Source organism: Sycon ciliatum, chromosome 3 (genome assembly GCF_964019385.1).
Source record: "Sycon ciliatum chromosome 3, ocSycCili1.1, whole genome shotgun sequence".
Taxonomy (NCBI): Eukaryota; Metazoa; Porifera; class Calcarea; order Leucosolenida; family Sycettidae; genus Sycon; species Sycon ciliatum.
The window spans coordinates 15,890,759-15,914,514 of NC_088645.1; positions in this window are offsets into that span (position 1 = coordinate 15,890,759).

Below are 23,756 nucleotides of genomic sequence, written 5' to 3' on the forward strand. Positions count from 1 at the left end.
TGGCATAGCTGTGAATACTTTAGTCGCAAAGTGAAGATTCACGGCGACAAGCCCCAAACTTGGAGATAGGTTCTTTTCAGCTTGCAGCAGCCCTGGACGATTTGTTTACAGAAATGTGGCTTTTTTTCTTGGCGCACCTCCCTATGTCCACCTATAAAACAGGATCAGGATGGTCATTATTCAGGTGCTGAGCTTCAACCGGAAAGAAAGGTGAGTAATTGCCGAATTTTGTCCATAATTGAGCACCCGTAAATTTTGATGCACCTCTCTATAACATGACCCAGCTTTAATGTGAGTGGTCATATTGATTTCATTTCTTGTTTGCTTGTAGGCCGCTGACACCCACATTTAAAGACCCGGAAACTTTGGCACTGCTGTCAATACTTTAGTCGCAAAGTGAAGATTCATGGCGACAAGCCCCAAACTTGGAGATAGGTTCTTTTCAGCTTGCAGCAGCCCTGGACGATTTGTTTACAGAATTGTGGCTTTTTTTCTTGGTGCACCTCCCTATGTCCACCTATAAAACAGGATCAGGATTGTCATTATTCAGGTGCTGAGGTTCAATCGGAAAGAAATGTGAGTAATTGCCGAATTTTTTCCATATTTGACCACCTGTCAATTTTGATGCACCTCTCTATAACATGACCCAGCTGTAATGTGAGTGGTCGTTTTGATTTCATTTCATGTTTGCTTGTAGGCCGCGGACACCCACATTCAAAGACCCGGAATTTGGCACTGCTGTGAATACTTTAGTCGCAAATTGAAGATTCACGGCGACAAGACCCAAACTTGGAGTTATTTTCAGATTTCAGCAGCCCTGGCGGAGTTGTTTAGAGAAATATTGCTTTTTTCTTGGTGCACCTCCGTATGTCCAGCTATAAAATAGGATCAGGATGGTAAATATTCAAGTTCTGAGCTTCAAACGGGAAGAAAGGTTAGAAATTGTCAAATTTTGACCATATTTGACCACCTGTCAATTTTAATGCACCTCTTTACAACATGACCCAGCTGTAATGTGAGTGGTAATATTGATTTCATTTTTTGTGTGCTTGTAGGTCGCTGACACCCACGAGAAATTTCGGCACTGGTGTGAATACTTTAGTCCCAAATGGAAGATTCACGGCGACAAAACGCAAACTTGGACATAGGTTATTTTCAACTTTCAGCAGCCCTGGCGGAGTTGTTAAGAGAAATGTGGCTTTTTTCTTAGTGTGCCTCCCTATGTCTAGCTATAAAACAGGATCAGGATGGTTATTATTCAGGTGCTGAGCTTCAAACGGGAAGAAAGGTGAGAAATTGTCAAATTTTGTCCATATTTGACCACCTGTCAATTTTAATGCACGTCTTTATAACATGACCCAGCTGTAATGTGAGTGGTCATATTGATTTCATTTTTTGTTTGCTTGTAGGTTTCTGATACCCACATTCAATGACCCAGAAACTTCGGCACTGCTGTGAATATTTTAGTTGCAAAGGGAAGATTCACGGCGACAAGCCGCAAACTTGGATATATGTTATTTTCAGCTTTCAGCAGCCCTGGCGCAGTTGTTTAGAGAAATGTGGCTTTTCTCTTGGTGTACCTCCCTATGTGCAGCTATAAAACAGGATCATGATGGTCATTATTCAGGTGCTGAGCTTGAAACGGGAAGAAAGGTGAGACATTGTCAAATTTTGACCATATTTGACCACCTGTCAATTTTAATGCACCTCTCTATAACATGACCCAGCTGTAATGTGAGTGGTCGTATCGATTTCATTTTTTACTTGGTTCTAGACCGCTGGCACCTACATTCAATGACCTAGAAACTTTGGCACTGCTGTGAATACTTTATTCGCAAAGTGAAGATTCAAGGCGACAAGCCGCAAACTTGAATGTAGGTTATTTTCAGCTTTCAGCAGCCCGGGGCGAGTTGTTTAGAGAAATGTGGCTTTTTTCATGATGCACCTCCCTATGTCCAGCTATAAAACAGAATCAGGATGGTCATTATTCAGGTGCTGAGCTACAAACAGGAAGAAGGGTGAGAAATTGTCCAATTTTGTCCATATTTGACCACATGTCAATTTTAGTTCACCTCTCTATAACATGACCCAGCTGTAATGTGAGTGGTCCTATTGATTTCATTTTTTGTTTGCTTGTAGGCCCCTGCCACCTACATTCATAGACCCAGAAACTTTGGCACAGTTGTGAATACTTTAGTCGCAAAGTGAAAATTCACGGCAACAAGACTCAAATTTGGAGTTAGGTTATTTTCAGCTTTCAGCAGCCCTGGCAGAGTTGTTAAGAGAAATGTGGCTTGTTCTTGGTGCACCTCCCTATGTCCAGCTATAAAACAGGATCAGGATGGTTATTGTTCAGGTGCTGAGCTTCAAACGGGAAGAAAGGTGAGAAATTGTCAAATTTTGTCCATATTTGATGACCTGTCAATTTTAATGCACGTCTTTATAACATGACCCAGCTGTAATGTGAGTGGTCGTATTGATGTCATTTTTTGTTTCCTTGTAGGTCGCTGATACCCACATTCAATGACCTAGAAACTACGGCACTGCTGTGAATACGTTAGTTGCAAAGGGAAGATTCACGGCGACAAGCCGCAAACTTGGACATAGGTTATTTTCAGCTTTCAGCAGCCCTGGCGGAGTTGTTTACAGAAATGTGGCTTTTTTCTTGCTCTACCTCCCTATGTGCAGCTATTAAACAGGATCATGATGGTCATTATTCAGGTGCTGAGCTTGAAACGGGAAGAAAGGTGAGAAATTGTCAAATTTTGACCATATTTGACCACCTGTCAATTTTAATGCACCTCTCTATAACATGACCCAGCTGTATTGTGAGGGGTCGTATTGATTTAATTTTTTGCTTGCTTCTAGACCGCTGGCACCCACATTCAATGACCTGGAAACTTTGGCACTGCTGTGAATACTTTATTCGCAAAGTGAAGATTCACGGCGACAAGCCGCAAAGTTGAATGTAGGTTATTTTCAGCTTTCAGCAGCCCTGGGCGAGTTGTTTAGAGAAATGTGGCTTTTTCATGACGCACCTCCATACGTCCAGCTAAAAAACAGGATCAGGATGGTCATTATTCAGGTGCTGAGCTACAAACGAGAAGAAAGGTGAGAAATTGTCCAATTTTGTCCATATTTGACCACCTGTCAATTTTAGTTCACCTCTCTATAACATGACCCAGCTGTAATGTGGGTGGTCGTATTGATTTCATTTTTTGTTTTCTTGAAGGCCGCTGCCACCCATATTCAAAGACCCAGAAACTTTGGCACAGCTGTGAATACTTTAGTCGCAAAGTGAAAATTCACGGCAACAAGACTCAAATTTGGAGTTAGGTTTTTTTCAGCTTTCAGCAGCCCTGGCGGAGTTGTTTAGTGAAATGTGGCTTTTTTCTTGGTGCACCTCCCTATGTCCACCTATAAAACAGGATCAGGATGGTCACTATTCAGGTGCTAAGCTTCAAACGGGACGAAAGGTGAGAAATTGTCAAATTTCGGGCATATTTGACCACCTGTCAATTTTTATGCATCTTTCTATAACATGACCCAGCTGTAATGTGAGTGGTCGTATTGATTTCATTTTTTATTTGCTTGCAGGTCACTGGCACCCACATTCAATGACCTTAAACTATGGGCGATGCTGTGAATACTTTAGTCGCAAAGTGAAGGTTCACGGCGACAAGCCCCAAACTTGGAGATAGGTTATTTTCAGCTTTCAGCAGCTCTGGGCGAGTTGTTTAGAGAAATGTGGCTTTTTTCTTGGTTCACCCCCTATGTCCAGCTATAAAACTGGATCAGGATGGTCATTATTTATGTTCTGAGCTTCAAACGGGAAGAAAGGTGAGAAATTGTCAAATTTTGACCATATTTGACCATCTGTCAATTTTAATGCATCTCCCTATAACATGACCCAGCTGTAATGTGAGGGGTCGTATTGATTTCATTTTATGTTTGCTTGTAGGCCGCTGTCAACCACAGTCAATGGTTCAGAAATTTTGGCACTGCTGTGAATACTTTAGTCGCAAAGTGAAGATTCACGGCGACAAGCCCCAAACTTGGAGATAGGTTATTTTCAGGTTTCAGCAGCCCGGGGCGACTTGTTTAGAGAAATGTGTCTTTTTTCTTGGTGCACCTCCCAATGTCCAGGTATAAAACAGGATCAGGATGGTCATTATTCAGGTGCTGAGCTTGAAACGGGAATAAAGGTGAGAAATTGTCAAATTTTGACCATATTTGACCACCTGTCCATTTTAATGCATCTCTCTATAACATGACCCAGCTGTAATGTGAGTGGTCGTATTGATTTCATTTATTGTTTGCTTGTAGGCCGCTGTCACCCACATTAAATGGCCTAGAAATTTTGGCACTGCTGTGAATACTTTAGTCGCAAAGTGAAGATTCACGGCGACAAGCCCCAAACTTGGAGATAGGTTATTTTCAGCTTTCAGCAGCCCTGGGCGAGTTGTTTAGAAAAATGTGGCTTTTTGTCTTGGTCCACCTCCCTATGTCCAGCTATAAAACAGGATCAGGATGGTCATTATTTATGTTCTGAGCTTCAAACGGGAAGAAAGGTGAGAAATTGTCAAATTTTGACCATATTTGACCACCTGTCCATTTTAATGCATCTCCCTATAACATGACCCAGCTGTAATGTGAGTGGTCGTATTGATTTCATTTTTTGTTTGCTTGTAGGCCGCTGGCACCCACATTCAATGACCTAGAAATTTTGGCACAGCTGTGAATACTTTAGTCGCAAAGTGAAGATTCACGGCGACAAGCCTCAAACTTGGAGATAGGTTATTTTCAGCTTTCAGCAGCCCTGGGCGAGTTGTTTAGAGAAATGTGGCTTTTTTCTTGGTGCACCTCCCTATGTCGAGCTATACAACAGGATCAGGATGGTCAATATTTAAGTTCTGAGCTTGAAACGGGAAGAAAGGTGAGAAATTGTCAAATTTTGACCATATTTGACCACCTGTCAATTTTAATGCATCTCTCTATAACATGACCCAGCTGTAATGTGAGTGGTCGTATTGATTTCATTTTTTGTTTGCTTGTAGGCCGCTGGCACCCACAATCAAGGACCTAGAAACTTTGGCACTGCTGTGAATACTTTAGTCGCAAAGTGAAGATTCACGGCGACAAGCCCCAAACTAGGAGATAGGGTTTTTTCAGCTTTCAGCAGCCCTGGGCGAGTTGTTTAGAGAAATGTGGCTTTTTTTCTAGGTGCACCTCCCTATCTCCAGCTATAAAACAGGATCAGGATGGTCATTATTCAAGTTCTGAGCTTGAAACGGGAAGAAAGGTGAGAAATTGTCAAATTTTGACTATATTTGACCACCTGTCAATTTTAATGCATCTCCCTATAACATGACCCAGCTGTAAATTGAGTGGTCGTATTGATTTCATTTCTTGTTTGCTTGTAGGCCGCTAGCACCCACATTCAATGACCTAGAAATTTTGGCACTGCTGTGAATACTTTAGTCGCAAAGTGAAGATTCACGGCGACAAGCCCCAAACTTGGAGATAGGTTATTTTCAGCTTTCGGCAGCCCTGGGCGAGTTGTTTAGAAAAATGTGGCTTTTTCCTTGGTGCACCTCCCTATTTCCAGGTATAAAACAGGATCAGGATGGTCATTATTCAGGTGCTGAGCTTGAAACGGGAATAAAGGTGAGAAATTGTCAAATTATGACCATATTTGACCACCTGTCCATTTTAATGCATCTCTCTATAACATGACCCAGCTGTAATGTGAGTGGTCGTATTGATTTCATTTATTGTTTGCTTGTAGGCCGCTGTCACCCACATTGAATGGCCTAGAAATTTTGGCACTGCTGTGAATACTTTAGTCGCAAAGTGAAGATTCACGGCGACAAGCCTCAAACTTGGAGATAGGTTATTTTCAGCTTTCAGCAGCCCTGGGCGAGTTGTTTAGAGAAATGTGGCTTTTTTCTTGGTGCACCTCCCTATGTCCAGCTATACAACAGGATCAGGATGGTCAATATTTAAGTTCTGAGCTTGAAACGGGAAGAAAGGTGAGAAATTGTCAAATTTTGACCATATTTGACCACCTGTCAATTTTAATGCATCTCTCTATAACATGACCCAGCTGTAATGTGAGTGGTCGTATTGATTTCATTTTTTGTTTGCTTGTAGGCCGCTGGCACCCACAATCAAGGACCTAGAAACTTTGGCACTGCTGTGAATACTTTAGTCGCAAAGTGAAGATTCACGGCGACAAGCCCCAAACTAGGAGATAGGGTTTTTTCAGCTTTCAGCAGCCCTGGGCGAGTTGCTTAGAGAAATGTGGCTTTTTTTCTAGGTGCACCTCCCTATCTCCAGCTATAAAACAGGATCAGGATGGTCATTATTCAAGTTCTGAGCTTGAAACGGGAAGAAAGGTGAGAAATTGTCAAATTTTGACTATATTTGACCACCTGTCAATTTTAATGCATCTCCCTATAACATGACCCAGCTGTAAATTGAGTGGTCGTATTGATTTCATTTCTTGTTTGCTTGTAGGCCGCTAGCACCCACATTCAATGACCTAGAAATTTTGGCACTGCTGTGAATACTTTAGTCGCAAAGTGAAGATTCACGGCGACAAGCCCCAAACTTGGAGATAGGTTATTTTCAGCTTTCGGCAGCCCTGGGCGAGTTGTTTAGAAAAATGTGGCTTTTTCCTTGGTGCACCTCCCTATTTCCAGGTATAAAACAGGATCAGGATGGTCATTATTCAGGTGCTGAGCTTGAAACGGGAATAAAGGTGAGAAATTGTCAAATTATGACCATATTTGACCACCTGTCCATTTTAATGCATCTCTCTATAACATGACCCAGCTGTAATGTGAGTGGTCGTATTGATTTCATTTATTGTTTGCTTGTAGGCCGCTGTCACCCACATTGAATGGCCTAGAAATTTTGGCACTGCTGTGAATACTTTAGTCGCAAAGTGAAGATTCACGGCGACAAGCCTCAAACTTGGAGATAGGTTATTTTCAGCTTTCAGCAGCCCTGGGCGAGTTGTTTAGAGAAATGTGGCTTTTTTCTTGGTGCACCTCCCTATGTCCAGCTATACAACAGGATCAGGATGGTCAATATTTAAGTTCTGAGCTTGAAACGGGAAGAAAGGTGAGAAATTGTCAAATTTTGACCATATTTGACCACCTGTCAATTTTAATGCATCTCTCTATAACATGACCCAGCTGTAATGTGAGTGGTCGTATTGATTTCATTTTTTGTTTGCTTGTAGGCCGCTGGCACCCACAATCAAGGACCTAGAAACTTTGGCACTGCTGTGAATACTTTAGTCGCAAAGTGAAGATTCACGGCGACAAGCCCCAAACTAGGAGATAGGGTTTTTTCAGCTTTCAGCAGCCCTGGGCGAGTTGCTTAGAGAAATGTGGCTTTTTTTCTAGGTGCACCTCCCTATCTCCAGCTATAAAACAGGATCAGGATGGTCATTATTCAAGTTCTGAGCTTGAAACGGGAAGAAAGGTGAGAAATTGTCAAATTTTGACTATATTTGACCACCTGTCAATTTTAATGCATCTCCCTATAACATGACCCAGCTGTAAATTGAGTGGTCGTATTGATTTCATTTCTTGTTTGCTTGTAGGCCGCTAGCACCCACATTCAATGACCTAGAAATTTTGGCACTGCTGTGAATACTTTAGTCGCAAAGTGAAGATTCACGGCGACAAGCCCCAAACTTGGAGATAGGTTATTTTCAGCTTTCGGCAGCCCTTGGCGAGTTGTTTAGAAAATGTGGCTTTTTCCTTGGTGCACCTCCCTATTTCCAGGTATAAAACAGGATCAGGATGGTCATTATTCAGGTGCTGAGCTTGAAACGGGAATAAAGGTGAGAAATTGTCAAATTATGACCATATTTGACCACCTGTCCATTTTAATGCATCTCTCTATAACATGACCCAGCTGTAATGTGAGTGGTCGTATTGATTTCATTTATTGTTTGCTTGTAGGCCGCTGTCACCCACATTGAATGGCCTAGAAATTTTGGCACTGCTGTGAATACTTTAGTCGCAAAGTGAAGATTCACGGCGACAAGCCCCAAACTTGGAGATAGGTTATTTTCAGCTTTCAGCAGCCCTGGGCGAGTTGTTGAGAGAAATGTGGCTTTTTTCTTGGTGCACCTCCCTATGTCCAGCTATAAAACAGGATCAGGATGGTCATTATTTATGTTCTGAGCTTCAAACGGGAAGAAAGGTGAGAAATTGTCAAATTTTGACCATATTTGACCACCTGTCCATTTTAATGCATCTCCCTATAACATGACCCAGCTGTAATGTGAGTGGTCGTATTGATTTCATTTTTTGTTTGCTTGTAGGCCGCTGGCATCCACATTCAATGACCTAGAAATTTTGGCACAGCTGTGAATACTTTAGTCGCAAAGTGAAGATTCACGGCGACAAGCCTCAAACTTGGAGATAGGTTATTTTCAGCTTTCAGCAGCCCTGGGCGAGTTGTTTAGAGAAATGTGGCTTTTTTCTTGGTGCACCTCCCTATGTCGAGCTATACAACAGGATCAGGATGGTCATTATTCAAGTTCTGAGCTTGAAACGGGAAGAAAGGTGAGAAATTGTCAAATTTTGACCATATTTGACCACCTGTCAATTTTAATGCATCTCTCTATAACATGACCCAGCTGTAATGTGAGTGGTCGTATTGATTTCATTTTTTGTTCGCTTGTAGGCCGCTGGCACCCACAATCAAGGACCTAGAAACTTTGGCACTGCTGTGAATACTTTAGTCGCAAAGTGAAGATTCACGGCCCCAAACTTGGAGATAGGGTTTTTTCAGCTTTCAGCAGCCCTGGCGGAGTGGTTTAGAGAAATGTGGCTTTTTTCTTGGTGCACCTCCCTATGTCCAGCTATAAAACAGGATCAGGATGGTCATTATTCAGATGCTGAACTTGAAACGGGAAGAAAGGTGAGAAATTGTCAAATTTTGACCATATTTGACCACCTGTCAATTTTAATGAATCTCTCTATAACATGACCCAGCTGTAATGTGAGTGGTCGTGTTGATTTCATTTTTTGTTTGCTTGTAGGCCGCTCGCACCCACATTCAAGGACCTAGAAAATTTGGCACTGCTGTGAATACTTTAGTCGCAAAGTGAAGATTCACGGCGACAAGCCCCAAACTTGGAGATAGGGTTTTTTCAGCTTTCAGCAGCCCTGGGCGAGTTGTTTAGAGAAATGTGGCTTTTTTTTCTAGGTGCACCTCCCTATGTCCAGCTATAAAACAGGATCAGGATGGTCATTATTCAAGGTCTGAGCTTAAGGGGGCACATCACCCAAAAATTTCATATGGCATTCAATTGACCGTAACTTTGGTGTTTCTCAGTGGATTTGAGTGAAATTTTGACCACACACTCCTGCCACTATGCTGGCCCTCAGGACATGATTTACAAGTTCTTGCGTCTCACTGACAGGCTTTCCAGGCCGGAAAAACTCAAATTTCCGGCATAGTGCTACGGTGTGCGAGCCACCCAGGAGCCAAACAAATGCATTTACATTTTTTTCACATTTTCGTGCCCATTCTGTCCGTGCGCGGGACCCAAACCTAAAACAAGTCCAGAAGCAGCCATGGGTGGTGGGGTAGGGCCCCTCAACGTGGCCCTGGAATCTGTCACAACGGAACGAGTGGGCGTTCTTTCACGGACTCCCACAGACCCAAGGCAATTTTTGAATTTTTTTAGGTTTGGCACGTGCTACGAGGTCGTACCTTTGATACAACATCCAGTGCTGGGACCTCCACAGCAAGCCATTTCCACAGCGCTGCAAACCAAATCCAGGATGCCCTCAGAAACCGGCAAAGACTGCCACTCACGTTTCACTACTGCCTAGTACTGAATCCTACCTGACTTCTTGACACGACTCAAACTTGCCAAAGTCACTAAATCAACGTCAACTACAATAATCAAGCCACATATCTGCAACGTCACGAGGGTGCTGGCAAAAGTCCTGCTGCACGGCGGCGGGCTTCGCCCGCCGCCGTGCAGCCCAATACGTGGTTTTTTAACGTGATTTTTTGGACTTTTTTGGACTTGGGGCAAAATTCTGCACACTTTCGCGTGTTTCCATAATACGACAAGTTGCGCACGGTCTGCTCACATTCAAATACAGTGCTGCCAACAAATGACAGCATGCAACAAAAAAATCTTTCCTTGCAAGGGCACATTTTCGGCCATAACTCTTGAACGGCTGGTCAGATAGGGACACAGTTTTCAGAGAATTTGCAGCTATTCATGCTCTTTCAACTGACGTAGCACTCAATATGAATTTACAAATTCGATTTTTCAGCGAATTTTTGGGTGATGTGCCCCCTTAAAGCGAGAAGAAAGGTGAAAAATTGTCAAATTTTGACCATATTTGACCACCTGTCAATTTGAATGCATCTCTCTATAACATGACCCAGCTGTAATGTGAGTGGTCGTATTGATTTGATTTTTGGTTTGCTTGTAGGCCGCTGGCACCCACATTCAATGGCTTAGAAATTTTGGCACTGCTGTGAATACTTTAGTCGCAAAGTGAAGATTCACGGCGACAAGCCCCAAACTTGGAGCAAGGTTATTTTCAGCTTTCAGCAGCCCGGGGCGAGTTGTTTAGAGAAATGTGGCTTTTTTTCTTGGTGCACCTCCCTATGTCCAGCTATAAAACAGGATCAGAATGGTCATTAATTATGTTCTGAGCTTTAAACGGGAAGAAATGTGAGAAATTGTCAAATTTTGACCATGTTTGACCACCTGTCAATTTTAATGCATCTCCCTATAACATGACCCAGCTGTAAATTGAGTGGTCATATTAATTTCATTTTTTGTTTGCTTGTAGGCCGCCGGCACCCACATTCAATGACGTAGAAATTTTGGCACTGCTGTGAATACTTTAGTCGCAAAGTGAAGATTCACGGCGACAAGCCCCAAACTTGGAGGTAGGTTATTTCAGCTTTCAGCAGCCCTGGGCGAGTTTTTTTAGAGCAATGCGGCTTTTTTTCTGGGTGCACCTCCCTATGTCCAGCTATAAAATAGGATCAGGATGGTAAATATTCAAGTTCTGAGCTTCAAGCGGGAAGAAAGGTGAGAATTTGTCAAATTTTGACCATATTTCAGCACCTGTCAATTTTAATGCATCTGTCTATAACATGACCCAGCTGTAATGTGAGTGATCACATTGATTTCATTTTTTGTTTGCTAGTAGGCCGCTGTCACCCACATTCAATGGCCTAGAAATTTTGGCACTGCTGTGAATACTTTAGTCGCAAAGTGAAGATTCACGGCGACAAGCCCCAAACTTGGAGATAGGCTATTTTCAGCTTTCAGCAGCCCTGGGCGAGTTGTTTAGAGAAATGTGGCTTTTTTCTTGGTGCACCTCCCTATGTCCAGCTATCAAATAGGATCAGGATGGTAGGTATTCAAGTTCTGAGCTTCAAACAGGAATAAAGGTGAGAAATTGTCAAATTTTGACCATATTTGACCACCTGTCAATTTTAATGCATCTCTCTATAACATGACCCAGCTGTAATGTTAGTGGTCATACTGATTTCATTTTTTGTCTGCTTGTAGGCCGCTGACACCCACAATAAATGACTTAGAAACTTTGGCATAGCTGTGAATACTTTAGTCGCAAAGTGAAGATTCACGGCGACAAGCCCCAAACTTGGAGATAGGTTCTTTTCAGCTTGCAGCAGCCCTGGACGATTTGTTTACAGAAATGTGGCTTTTTTTCTTGGCGCACCTCCCTATGTCCACCTATAAAACAGGATCAGGATGGTCATGATTCAGGTGCTGAGCTTCAACCGGAAAGAAAGGTGAGTAATTGCCGAATTTTGTCCATAATTGAGCACCCGTAAATTTTGATGCACCTCTCTATAACATGACCCAGCTTTAATGTGAGTGGTCATATTGATTTCATTTCTTGTTTGCTTGTAGGCCGCTGACACCCACATTTAAAGACCCGGAAACTTTGGCACTGCTGTCAATACTTTAGTCGCAAAGTGAAGATTCATGGCGACAAGCCCCAAACTTGGAGATAGGTTCTTTTCAGCTTGCAGCAGCCCTGGACGATTTGTTTACAGAAATGTGGCTTTTTTTCTTGGCGCACCTCCCTATGTCCACCTATAAAACAGGATCAGGATGGTCATTATTCAGGTGCTGAGCTTCAACCGGAAAGAAATGTGAGTAATTGCCGAATTTTTTCCATATTTGACCACCTGTCAATTTTGATGCACCTCTCTATAACATGACCCAGCTGTAATGTGAGTGGTCGTATTGATTTCATTTCATGTTTGCTTGTAGGCCGCGGACACCCACATTCAAAGACCCGGAAACTTTGGCACTGCTGTGAATACTTTAGTCGCAAATTGAAGATTCACGGCGACAAGACCCAAACTTGGAGTTATTTTCAGATTTCAGCAGCCCTGGCGGAGTTGTTTAGAGAAATATTGCTTTATTCTTGGTGCACCTCCGTATGTCCAGCTATAAAATAGGATCAGGATGGTAAATATTCAAGTTCTGAGCTTCAAACGGGAAGAAAGGTTAGAAATTGTCAAATTTTGACCATATTTGACCACCTGTCAATTTTAATGCACCTCTTTACAACATGACCCAGCTGTAATGTGAGTGGTAATATTGATTTCATTTTTTGTGTGCTTGTAGGTCGCTGACACCCACGAGAAATTTCGGCACTGGTGTGAATACTTTAGTCCCAAATGGAAGATTCACGGCGACAAAACGCAAACTTGGACATAGGTTATTTTCAACTTTCAGCAGCCCTGGCGGAGTTGTTAAGAGAAATGTGGCTTTTTCTTAGTGTGCCTCCCTATGTCTAGCTATAAAACAGGATCAGGATGGTTATTATTCAGGTGCTGAGCTTCAAACGGGAAGAAAGGTGAGAAATTGTCAAATTTTGTCGATATTTGACCACCTGTCAATTTTAATGCACGTCTTTATAACATGACCCAGCTGTAATGTGAGTGGTCATATTGATTTCATTTTTTGTTTGCTTGTAGGTTTCTGATACCCACATTCAATGACCCAGAAACTTCGGCACTGCTGTGAATACTTTAGTTGCAAAGGGAAGATTCACGGCGACAAGCCGCAAACTTGGATATATGTTATTTTCAGCTTTCAGCAGCCCTGGCGCAGTTGTTTAGAGAAATGTGGCTTTTCTCTTGGTGTACCTCCCTACGTGCAGCTATAAAACAGGATCATGATGGTCATTATTCAGGTGCTGAGCTTGAAACGGGAAGAAAGGTGAGACATTGTCAAATTTTGACCATATTTGACCACCTGTCAATTTTAATGCACCTCTCTATAACATGACCCAGCTGTAATGTGAGTGGTCGTATCGATTTCATTTTTTGCTTGGTTCTAGACCGCTGACACCCACATTCAATGACCTAGAAACTTTGGCACTGCTGTGAATACTTTATTCGCAAAGTGAAGATTCAAGGCGACAAGCCGCAAACTTGAATGTAGGTTATTTTCAGCTTTCAGCAGCCCGGGGCGAGTTGTTTAGAGAAATGTGGCTTTTTTCATGATGCACCTCCCTATGTCCAGCTATAAAACAGAATCAGGATGGTCAATATTCAGGTGCTGAGCTACAAACAGAAAGAAGGGTGAGAAATTGTCCAATTTTGTCCATATTTGACCACATGTCAATTTTAGTTCACCTCTCTATAACATGACCCAGCTGTAATGTGAGTGGTCCTATTGATTTCATTTTTTGTTTGCTTGTAGGCCCCTGCCACCTACATTCAAAGACCCAGAAACTTTGGCACAGTTGTGAATACTTTAGTCGCAAAGTGAAAATTCACGGCAACAAGACTCAAATTTGGAGTTAGGTTATTTTCAGCTTTCAGCAGCCCTGGCAGAGTTGTTTAGAGAAATGTGGCTTTTTTCTTGGTGCACCTCCCTATGTCCAGCTATAAAACAGGATCAGGATGGTTATTATTCAGGTGCTGAGCTTCAAACGGGAAGAAAGGTGAGAAATTGTCAAATTTTGTCCATATTTGATGAGCTGTCAATTTTAATGCACGTCTTTATAACATGACCCAGCTGTAATGTGAGTGGTCGTATTGATGTCATTTTTTGTTTCCTTGTAGGTCGCTGATACCCACATTCAATGACCTAGAAACTACGGCACTGCTGTGAATACGTTAGTTGCAAAGGGAAGATTCACGGCGACAAGCCGCAAACTTGGACATAGGTTATTTTCAGCTTTTAGCAGCCCTGGCGGAGTTGTTTACAGAAATGTGGCTTTTTTCTTGCTGTACCTCCCTATGTGCAGCTATTAAACAGGATCATGATGGTCATTATTCAGGTGCTGAGCTTGAAACGGGAAGAAAGGTGAGAAATTGTCAAATTTTGACCATATTTGACCACCTGTCAATTTTAATGCACCTCTCTATAACATGACCCAGCTGTATTGTGAGGAGTCGTATTGATTTAATTTTTTGCTTGCTTCTAGACCGCTGGCACCCACATTCAATGACCTGGAAACTTTGGCACTGCTGTGAATACTTTATTCGCAAAGTGAAGATTCACGGCGACAAGCCGCAAAGTTGAATGTAGGTTATTTTCAGCTTTCAGCAGCCCTGGGCGAGTTGTTTAGAGAAATGTGGCTTTTTTCATGACGCACCTCCATACGTCCAGCTAAAAAACAGGATCAGGATGGTCATTATTCAGGTGCTGAGCTACAAACGAGAAGAAAGGTGAGAAATTGTCCAATTTTGTCCATATTTGACCACCTGTCAATTTTAGTTCACCTCTCTATAACATGACCCAGCTGTAATGTGGGTGGTCGTATTGATTTCATTTTTTGTTTTCTTGAAGGCCGCTGCCACCCATATTCAAAGACCCAGAAACTTTGGCACAGCTGTGAATACTTTAGTCGCAAAGTGAAAATTCACGGCAACAAGACTCAAATTTTGAGTTAGGTTATTTTCAGCTTTCAGCAGCCCTGGGCGAGTTGTTTAGTTAAATGTGGCTTTTTTCTTGGTGCACCTCCCTATGTCCACCTATAAAACAGGATCAGGATGGTCACTATTCAGGTGCTAAGCTTCAAACGGGACGAAAGGTGAGAAATTGTCAAATTTCGGGCATATTTGACCACCTGTCAATTTTTATGCATCTTTCTATAACATGACCCAGCTGTAATGTGAGTGGTCGTATTGATTTCATTTTTTATTTGCTTGCAGGTCACTGGCACCCACATTCAATGACCTTAAACTTTGGGCACTGCTGTGAATACTTTAGTCGCAAAGTGAAGGTTCACGGCGACAAGCCCCAAACTTGGAGATAGGTTATTTTCAGCTTTCAGCAGCTCTGGGCGAGTTGTTTAGAGAAATGTGTCTTTTTTCTTGGTGCACCTCCCTATGTCCAGGTATAAAACAGGATCAGGATGGTCATTATTCAGGTGCTGAGCTTGAAACGGGAATAAAGGTGAGAAATTGTCAAATTTTGACCATATTTGACCACCTGTCCATTTTAATGCATCTCTCTATAACATGACCCAGCTGTAATGTGAGTGGTCGTATTGATTTCATATTTTGTTTTCTTGTAGGCCGCTGTCACCCACATTAAATGGCCTAGAAATTTGTGCACTGCTGTGAATACTTTAGTCGCAAAGTGAAGATTCACGGCGACAAGCCCCAAACTTGGAGATAGGTTATTTTCAGCTTTCAGCAGCCCTGGGCGAGTTGTTTAGAAAAATGTGGCTTTTTGTCTTGGTCCACCTCCCTATGTCCAGCTATAAAACAGGATCAGGATGGTCATTATTTATGTTCTGAGCTTGAAACGGGAAGAAAGGTGAGAAATTGTCAAATTTTGACCATATTTGACCACCTGTCCATTTTAATGCATCTCCCTATAACATGACCCAGCTGTAATGTGAGTGGTCGTATTGATTTCATTTTTTGTTTGCTTGTAGGCCGCTGGCACCCACATTCAATGACCTAGAAATTTTGGCACAGCTGTGAATACTTTAGTCGCAAAGTGAAGATTCACGGCGACAAGCCTCAAACTTGGAGATAGGTTATTTTCAGCTTTCAGCAGCCCTGGGCGAGTTGTTTAGAGAAATGTGGCTTTTTTCTTGGTGCACCTCCCTATGTCGAGCTATACAACAGGATCAGGATGGTCAATATTAAGTTCTGAGCTTGAAACGGGAAGAAAGGTGAGAAATTGTCAAATTTTGACCATATTTGACCACCTGTCAATTTTAATGCATCTCTCTATAACATGACCCAGCTGTAATGTGAGTGGTCGTATTGATTTCATTTTTTGTTTGCTTGTAGGCCGCTGGCACCCACAATCAAGGACCTAGAAACTTTGGCACTGCTGTGAATACTTTAGTCGCAAAGTGAAGATTCACGGCCCCAAACTTGGAGATAGGGTTTTTTTCAGCTTTCAGCAGCCCTGGGCGAGTTGTTTAGAGAAATGTGTTTTTTTTCTAGGTGCACCTCCCTATCTCCAGCTATAAAACAGGATCAGGATGGTCATTATTCAAGTTCTGAGCTTGAAACGGGAAGAAAGGTGAGAAATTGTCAAATTTTGACTATATTTGACCACCTGTCAATTTTAATGCATCTCCCTCTAACATGACCCAGCTGTAAATTGAGTGGTCGTATTGATTTCATTTTTTGTTTGCTTGTAGGCCGCTGTCACCCACATTCAATGACCTAGAAATTTTGGCACTGCTGTGAATACTTTAGTCGCAAAGTGAAGATTCACGGCGACAAGCCCCAAACTTGGAGATAGGTTATTTTCAGCTTTCGGCAGCCCTGGGCGAGTTGTTTAGAAAAATGTGGCTTTTTTCTTGGTGCACCTCCCTATTTCCAGGTATAAAACAGGATCAGGATGGTCATTATTCAGGTGCTGAGCTTGAAACGGGAATAAAGGTGAGAAATTGTCAAATTTTGACCATATTTGACCACCTGTCCATTTTAATGCATCTCTCTATAACATGACCCAGCTGTAATGTGAGTGGTCGTATTGATTTCATTTTTTGTTTGCTTGTAGGCCGCTGTCACCCACATTGAATGGCCTAGAAATTTTGGCACTGCTGTGAATACTTTAGTCGCAAAGTGAAGATTCACGGCGACAAGCCCCAAACTTGGAGATAGGTTATTTTCAGCTTTCAGCAGCCCTGGGCGAGTTGTTTAGAGAAATATGGCTTTTTTCTAGGTGCACCTCCCTATCTCCAGCTATAAAACAGGATCAGGATGGTCATTATTCAAGTTCTGAGCTTGAAACGGGAAGAAAGGTGAGAAATTGTCAAATTTTGACTATATTTGACCACCTGTCAATTTTAATGCATCTCCCTATAACATGACCCAGCTGTAAATTGAGTGGTCGTATTGATTTCATTTTTTGTTTGCTTGTAGGCCGCTAGCACCCACATTCAATGACCTAGAAATTTTGGCACTGCTGTGAATACTTTAGTCGCAAAGTGAAGATTCACGGCGACAAGCCCCAAACTTGGAGATAGGTTATTTTCAGCTTTCGGCAGCCCTGGGCGAGTTGTTTAGAAAAATGTGGCTTTTTCCTTGGTGCACCTCCCTATTTCCAGGTATAAAACAGGATCAGGATGGTCATTATTCAGGTGCTGAGCTTGAAACGGGAATAAAGGTGAGAAATTGTCAAATTTTGACCATATTTGACCACCTGTCCATTTTAATGCATCTCTCTATAACATGACCCAGCTGTAATGTGAGTGGTCGTATTGATTTCATTTATTGTTTGCTTGTAGGCCCCTGTCACCCACATTGAATGGCCTAGAAATTTTGGCACTGCTGTGAATACTTTATTCGCAAAGTGAAGATTCACGGCGACAAGCCCCAAACTTGGAGATAGGTTATTTTCAGCTTTCAGCAGCCCTGGGCGAGTTGTTTAGAGAAATGTGGTTTTTTTCTAGGTGCACCTCCCTATCTCCAGCTATAAAACAGGATCAGGATGGTCATTATTCAAGTTCTGAGCTTGAAACGGGAAGAAAGGTGAGAAATTGTCAAATTTTGCCTATATTTGACCACCTGTCAATTTTAATGCATCTCCCTATAACATGACCCAGCTGTAAATTGAGTGGTCGTATTGATTTCATTTTTTGTTTGCTTGTAGGCCGCTGTCACCCACATTCAATGACCTAGAAATTTTGGCACTGCTGTGAATACTTTAGTCGCAAAGTGAAGATTCACGGCGACAAGCCCCAAACTTGGAGATAGGTTATTTTCAGCTTTCGGCAGCCCTGGGCGAGTTGTTTAGAAAAATGTGGCTTTTTTCTTGGTGCACCTCCCTATTTCCAGGTATAAAACAGGATCAGGATGGTCATTATTCAGGTGCTGAGCTTGAAACGGGAATAAAGGTGAGAAATTGTCAAATTTTGACCATATTTGACCACCTGTCCATTTTAATGCATCTCTCTATAACATGACCCAGCTGTAATGTGAGTGGTCGTATTGATTTCATTTATTGTTGGCTTGTAGGCCGCTGTCACCCACATTGAATGGCCTAGAAATTTTGGCACTGCTGTGAATACTTTAGTCGCAAAGTGAAGATTCACGGCGACAAGCCCCAAACTTGGAGATAGGTTATTTTCAGCTTTCAGCAGCCCTGGGCGAGTTGTTTAGAGAAATGTGGCTTTTTTCTAGGTGCACCTCCCTATCTCGAGCTATAAAACAGGATCAGGATGGTCATTATTCAAGTTCTGAGCTTGAAACGGGAAGAAAGGTGAGAAATTGTCAAATTTTGACCATATTTGACCGCCTGTCAATTTTAATGCATCTCTCTATAACATGACCCAGCTGTAATGTGAGTGGTCGTATTGATTTCATTTTTTGTTTGCTTGTAGGCCGCTGGCACCCACAATCAAGGACCTAGAAACTTTGGCACTGCTGTGAATACTTTAGTCGCAAAGTGAAGATTCACGGCCCCAAACTTGGAGATAGGGTTTTTTCAGCTTTCAGCAGCCCTGGGCGAGTTGTTTAGAGAAATGTGGCTTTTTTCTAGGTGCACCTCCCTATCTCCAGCTATAAAACAGGATCAGGATGGTCATTATTCAAGTTCTGAGCTTGAAACGGGAAGAAAGGTGAGAAATTGTCAAATTTTGACCATATTTGACCACCTGTCCATTTTAATGCATCTCCCTATAACATGACCCAGCTGTAATGTGAGTGGTCGTATTGATTTCATTTTTTGTTTGCTTGTAGGCCGCTGGCACCCACATTCAATGACCTAGAAATTTTGGCACAGCTGTGAATACTTTAGTCGCAAAGTGAAGATTCACGGCGACAAGCCTCAAACTTGGAGATAGGTTATTTTCAGCTTTCAGCAGCCCTGGGCGAGTTGTTTAGAGAAATGTGGTTTTTTTCTAGGTGCACCTCCCTATCTCCAGCTATAAAACAGGATCAGGATGGTCATTATTCAAGTTCTGAGCTTGAAACGGGAAGAAAGGTGAGAAATTGTCAAATTTTGACCATATTTGACCACCTGTCAATTTTAATGCATCTCTCTATAACATGACCCAGCTGTAATGTGAGTGGTCGTATTGATTTCATTTTTTGTTTGCTTGTAGGCCGCTGGCACCCACAATCAAGGACCTAGAAACTTTGGCACTGCTGTGAATACTTTAGTCGCAAAGTGAAGATTCACGGCCCCAAACTTGGAGATAGGGTTTTTTCAGCTTTCAGCAGCCCTGGGCGAGTTGTTTAGAGAAATGTGTTTTTTTTCTAGGTGCACCTCCCTATCTCCAGCTATAAAACAGGATCAGGATGGTCATTATTCAAGTTCTGAGCTTGAAACGGGAAGAAAGGTGAGAAATTGTCAAATTTTGACTATATTTGACCACCTGTCAATTTTAATGCATCTCCCTATAACATGACCCAGCTGTAAATTGAGTGGTCGTATTGATTTCATTTTTTGTTTGCTTGTAGGCCGCTGTCACTCACATTCAATGACCTAGAAATTTTGGCACTGCTGTGAATACTTTAGTCGCAAAGTGAAGATTCACGGCGACAAGCCCCAAACTTGGAGATAGGTTATTTTCAGCTTTCGGCAGCCCTGGGCGAGTTGTTTAGAAAAATGTGGCTTTTTTCTTGGTGCACCTCCCTATTTCCAGGTATAAAACAGGATCAGGATGGTCATTATTCAGGTGCTGAGCTTGAAACGGGAATAAAGGTGAGAAATTGTCAAATTTTGACCATATTTGACCACCTGTCCATTTTAATGCATCTCTCTATAACATGACCCAGCTGTAATGTGAGTGGTCGTATTGATTTCATTTTTTGTTTGCTTGTAGGCCGCTGTCACCCACATTGAATGGCCTAGAAATTTTGGCACTGCTGTGAATACTTTAGTCGCAAAGTGAAGATTCACGGCGACAAGCCCCAAACTTGGAGATAGGTTATTTTCAGCTTTCAGCAGCCCTGGGCGAGTTGTTTAGAGAAATGTGGTTTTTTTCTAGGTGCACCTCCCTATCTCCAGCTATAAAACAGGATCAGGATGGTCATTATTCAAGTTCTGAGCTTGAAACGGGAAGAAAGGTGAGAAATTGTCAAATTTTGCCTATATTTGACCACCTGTCAATTTTAATGCATCTCCCTATAACATGACCCAGCTGTAAATTGAGTGGTCGTATTGATTTCATTTTTTGTTTGCTTGTAGGCCGCTGTCACCCACATTCAATGACCTAGAAATTTTGGCACTGCTGTGAATACTTTAGTCGCAAAGTGAAGATTCACGGCGACAAGCCCCAAACTTGGAGATAGGTTATTTTCAGCTTTCGGCAGCCCTGGGCGAGTTGTTTAGAAAAATGTGGCTTTTTTCTTGGTGCACCTCCCTATTTCCAGGTATAAAACAGGATCAGGATGGTCATTATTCAGGTGCTGAGCTTGAAACGGGAATAAAGGTGAGAAATTGTCAAATTTTGACCATATTTGACCACCTGTCCATTTTAATGCATCTCTCTATAACATGACCCAGCTGTAATGTGAGTGGTCGTATTGATTTCATTTATTGTTGGCTTGTAGGCCGCTGTCACCCACATTGAATGGCCTAGAAATTTTGGCACTGCTGTGAATACTTTAGTCGCAAAGTGAAGATTCACGGCGACAAGCCCCAAACTTGGAGATAGGTTATTTTCAGCTTTCAGCAGCCCTGGGCGAGTTGTTTAGAGAAATGTGGCTTTTTTCTAGGTGCACCTCCCTATCTCGAGCTATAAAACAGGATCAGGATGGTCATTATTCAAGTTCTGAGCTTGAAACGGGAAGAAAGGTGAGAAATTGTCAAATTTTGACCATATTTGACCGCCTGTCAATTTTAATGCATCTCTCTATAACATGACCCAGCTGTAATGTGAGTGGTCGTATTGATTTCATTTTTTGTTTGCTTGTAGGCCGCTGGCACCCACAATCAAGGACCTAGAAACTTTGGCACTGCTGTGAATACTTTAGTCGCAAAGTGAAGATTCACGGCCCCAAACTTGGAGATAGGGTTTTTTCAGCTTTCAGCAGCCCTGGGCGAGTTGTTTAGAGAAATGTGGCTTTTTTCTAGGTGCACCTCCCTATCTCCAGCTATAAAACAGGATCAGGATGGTCATTATTCAAGTTCTGAGCTTGAAACGGGAAGAAAGGTGAGAAATTGTCAAATTTTGACCATATTTGACCACCTGTCCATTTTAATGCATCTCCCTATAACATGACCCAGCTGTAATGTGAGTGGTCGTATTGATTTCATTTTTTGTTTGCTTGTAGGCCGCTGGCACCCACATTCAATGACCTAGAAATTTTGGCACAGCTGTGAATACTTTAGTCGCAAAGTGAAGATTCACGGCGACAAGCCTCAAACTTGGAGATAGGTTATTTTCAGCTTTCAGCAGCCCTGGGCGAGTTGTTTAGAGAAATGTGGTTTTTTTCTAGGTGCACCTCCCTATCTCCAGCTATAAAACAGGATCAGGATGGTCATTATTCAAGTTCTGAGCTTGAAACGGGAAGAAAGGTGAGAAATTGTCAAATTTTGACCATATTTGACCACCTGTCAATTTTAATGCATCTCTCTATAACATGACCCAGCTGTAATGTGAGTGGTCGTATTGATTTCATTTTTTGTTTGCTTGTAGGCCGCTGGCACCCACAATCAAGGACCTAGAAACTTTGGCACTGCTGTGAATACTTTAGTCGCAAAGTGAAGATTCACGGCCCCAAACTTGGAGATAGGGTTTTTTCAGCTTTCAGCAGCCCTGGGCGAGTTGTTTAGAGAAATGTGTTTTTTTTCTAGGTGCACCTCCCTATCTCCAGCTATAAAACAGGATCAGGATGGTCATTATTCAAGTTCTGAGCTTGAAACGGGAAGAAAGGTGAGAAATTGTCAAATTTTGACTATATTTGACCACCTGTCAATTTTAATGCATCTCCCTATAACATGACCCAGCTGTAAATTGAGTGGTCGTATTGATTTCATTTTTTGTTTGCTTGTAGGCCGCTGTCACTCACATTCAATGACCTAGAAATTTTGGCACTGCTGTGAATACTTTAGTCGCAAAGTGAAGATTCACGGCGACAAGCCCCAAACTTGGAGATAGGTTATTTTCAGCTTTCGGCAGCCCTGGGCGAGTTGTTTAGAAAAATGTGGCTTTTTTCTTGGTGCACCTCCCTATTTCCAGGTATAAAACAGGATCAGGATGGTCATTATTCAGGTGCTGAGCTTGAAACGGGAATAAAGGTGAGAAATTGTCAAATTTTGACCATATTTGACCACCTGTCCATTTTAATGCATCTCTCTATAACATGACCCAGCTGTAATGTGAGTGGTCGTATTGATTTCATTTTTTGTTTGCTTGTAGGCCGCTGTCACCCACATTGAATGGCCTAGAAATTTTGGCACTGCTGTGAATACTTTAGTCGCAAAGTGAAGATTCACGGCGACAAGCCCCAAACTTGGAGATAGGTTATTTTCAGCTTTCAGCAGCCCTGGGCGAGTTGTTTAGAGAAATGTGGCTTTTTTCTAGGTGCACCTCCCTATCTCCAGCTATAAAACAGGATCAGGATGGTCATTATTCAAGTTCTGAGCTTGAAACGGGAAGAAAGGTGAGAAATTGTCAAATTTTGACTATATTTGACCACCTGTCAATTTTAATGCATCTCCCTATAACATGACCCAGCTGTAAATTGAGTGGTCGTATTGATTTCATTTTTTGTTTGCTTGTAGGCCGCTAGCACCCACATTCAATGACCTAGAAATTTTGGCACTGCTGTGAATACTTTAGTCGCAAAGTGAAGATTCACGGCGACAAGCCCCAAACTTGGAGATAGGTTATTTTCAGCTTTCGGCAGCCCTGGGCGAGTTGTTTAGAAAAATGTGGCTTTTTCCTTGGTGCACCTCCCTTTTTCCAGGTATAAAACAGGATCAGGATGGTCATTATTCAGGTGCTGAGCTTGAAACGGGAATAAAGGTGAGAAATTGTCAAATTTTGACCATATTTGACCACCTGTCCATTTTAATGCATCTCTCTATAACATGACCCAGCTGTAATGTGAGTGGTCGTATTGATTTCATTTATTGTTTGCTTGTAGGCCGCTGTCACCCACATTGAATGGCCTAGAAATTTTGGCACTGCTGTGAATACTTTATTCGCAAAGTGAAGATTCACGGCGACAAGCCCCAAACTTGGAGATAGGTTATTTTCAGCTTTCAGCAGCCCTGGGCGAGTTGTTTAGAGAAATGTGGTTTTTTTCTAGGTGCACCTCCCTAT